At 44.4% G+C, this 2,792-nt stretch overlaps 1 non-coding gene and 1 pseudogene across 1 annotated transcript; both read right to left on the bottom strand.

The window, feature by feature from the left end:
* Positions 1-239: 239 nt before the first annotated feature.
* Positions 240-1,940, bottom strand: LOC121568237 (annotated as a pseudogene).
* Positions 1,941-2,454: 514 nt separating this feature from the next.
* Positions 2,455-2,541, bottom strand: trnastop-uca. The gene has a single exon. It is a non-coding gene; the product is annotated as a tRNA-Sec (tRNA).
* Between the last annotated feature and the right edge of the window lie 251 nt (positions 2,542-2,792).

The following is a 2,792-nucleotide window of genomic DNA, read 5'->3' as shown; positions in this document are numbered from 1 at the left end:
GCCATTCCCTCCCCTACCCTGGATGACGGGCCAATTAAGCGCCGCCCCATGGGTCTCCCGGTCGCGGCCGGCTACAACAGAGCCTGGATTTGAACCAGGATCTCTAGTGGCACAGCTAGCACTGCGATGCAGTGCCTTAGACCACTGCGCCACTCGGGATGATGAGATTAGGCATCAAGAGCGCAGTACAGTATACAACTAACCACAACACTAACTAAGAAACTGGCAATAAAAACTCATTAAAAAATGTGAATATTTTATTCCTTAGACAAATGATTTATCACTGATCAAGGAAAGTCTCACCATCAAACAGAAGAATGTGGAATATTTACATGGTAACAACCCAGATGGAGATAGGTCCAAATCAGCTGCTGAAAAATAGAACCTGAATAAATAAGTGTCTTTCAATGGGACCAAGTGACCACCAAGTGTCACCGTCAACAGGAAGTGACCTCAGTGCTCCTCAGGAAATGGCCCTTACTTCTTCTCCACCAGCTGTGGTTCAGAGGCTCCGGCTTGAACAGAGGCTCCGGCTCCTGGGAATCAAAACAATAGAGTCCAGTTAGCGAGAGTATGGGACAGAGCAGATACAATATAAAATCAGTCAATATCGACCGTGCATGTTTACCCTAGCAGGGTGATTACTGAGGGACACCATATGTTCCATGTGACTGAAACGATGCAGTTACCTTGTGCTCCAGTTGTCTCTGTTTCTCCACAGCCTCATCCACACTCAGGCCAACCCACTCAGCCTCCTCTGCAGGGATCTCAAACTGCTGCTGGGGGCAATGGAAGAGGGCAGAATGAGATTGCGAGGGAGAGAGATAGAGATAGTTAAAAGATCTCATTACATTATCTACAACATTTGTGCAGCACTTTCACTGACTTTATGAACTGTTGCATCATCTCCTATAGCAACTTGATGAAAGCTCAAGACAAAAGTGTGTTGGAACTTCAAACCGTCATGGTCCAAAACATAACGAACCCACCTTGTACTTGGTGTAGATCTCACTGTACAGCTCTCTGGTGAACAGCTGTGGCTTCCAGACTCTTTCTAGCCTGGTGGATAGCTGAGGAGAGAGACAATGTTAGGATACATGCTCAGATATAGTATAAAGTGTGTCTGTGAATACAGGGAACAAAACAAATGGTCATGATGTTCATTAATGCTCTACATAGTACTCACTTTGTCATTGTTGGCATATCTGAAGCCTATGGGCCTCCCCATAGGCCGTCCTGGGACTCTGGGGGGGTAGTAGATGGGGATGGGGACGTCTTGTACCCTCTCCTTACGCCCTGTTTTGGGGTTGGCCCTGTACTTGACTCCCAGGGCCTTCCAGTGGACCGGGGTGGGCTGCGTGGTCTCCTCCAGAGAGCGGAGGTAGTGTTTGGGGAGGCGGGCATAGATCCCCTGCTTCAGTTTCAGGGCTTCCCAGATCTTTGGGGGGTACTTGTGGAGAGGCATGGTCACTGGAATGGTGTTGACACACGCCTAGCTGGGGAAACAAAAATATAATTGGGCAAAGATTAGGTTTATTTACAATTCCTTTATTCCTTCCTTAAAGGAATCTCGTTGCATTTAATTGTGCGTGTGTTAAACTCATTGTTAGACAAGAGCAAGGTAAGGTTAAATAGCTATATCAATATAAATATGGATGAGTCTGTGTAGCTAGCTACTAGCTAGCTAGATGTTGCTGCTGGGTTGTCTGGCAGTCAACAGCGAGCAATCACGCACGTTGGGATTACTAAACTACCTAGCTGGATAGGACAGCTATAAAGCTATTTATAATATCATTTCAAAATTGTTGCCAAATACTAGTTTCTACTCAGTTCAAACAGCAATTTACCTTTGAATTGGATGAACGACAAATTACACCATCAGATGCAGTTTATTTCTCTCCACGTTACATAATCAAGGACATGCAAACTTTACGTACAAGATGGTGCCGCCCACTCCAACAAGAACATTGATTGGTTAAGAAATAAGACGCCAAAGTGGTGATTGGTTTATCGGGCTTGCCAGTCATTATGTACATTCGGTCTGGTTCGTTGAAGGATGCATATAATTTGCGACACGCCGCGCAGCACCAGATTTTAGACAGTTTTGAGTGACCTATCATCTCATTTTAACAGACGCTGTAATTCAGAGCGATTTACAGAAGCAATTAGTGTTAAATGCCTTGTTCAAGGGCACATCGACAGATTTTTCACCTTGTCGGAGATTCGAATCAGTGGCCCTTCGGTAACTGGCCCAACGCTCTACCCGCTAGGCTACCTCGCATCATCAATGCCCATACGTATCATAAAGCATGATTCTGTTAAAATATAACTTTCGAACGAAACAACAAGATACATTCATTTATTTCCAAGAGCGCAATTTCAATGTTTTCTTCTGTGAATTCCTATGAACATTGTTGGGGATCAAAGTCCATACATTAGAGCGTTCATAAATTACGCCCGAAAGGTGGAATTGAACCACTCTGCCGCTAAGCAGCTACAGGTTTGAAGCCTGCACCCCGGACCACCGAGGCTCATCCGGGCATTTAATAGAGAGTTCGCAGTACGTATTTATACCTGACGGTGTACATAAGTGTTTCAGTCTCGGTGACAAAATGTTGTGGTAAAAGCAATCGTACTATTTAGTATAAGGAATGTAACCATTTGCTACAATGAAAATTGCAAGCGTTTTAGTGACTGTATAATGAAAGAAACACAGAAATTAAACGAAGTTTGTTGTTAAGGGAGGGCTTTTCGAAATAATGCAAAATAGCTCAGATTTGATTGGCTGGTTG

This window comes from Coregonus clupeaformis, chromosome 6, assembly GCF_020615455.1.
Source record: "Coregonus clupeaformis isolate EN_2021a chromosome 6, ASM2061545v1, whole genome shotgun sequence".
Classification (NCBI taxonomy): Eukaryota; Metazoa; Chordata; class Actinopteri; order Salmoniformes; family Salmonidae; genus Coregonus; species Coregonus clupeaformis.
The sequence above is the reverse complement of the archived record's forward strand: the minus strand, read 5'-3'. Positions and strand labels throughout refer to the sequence as shown.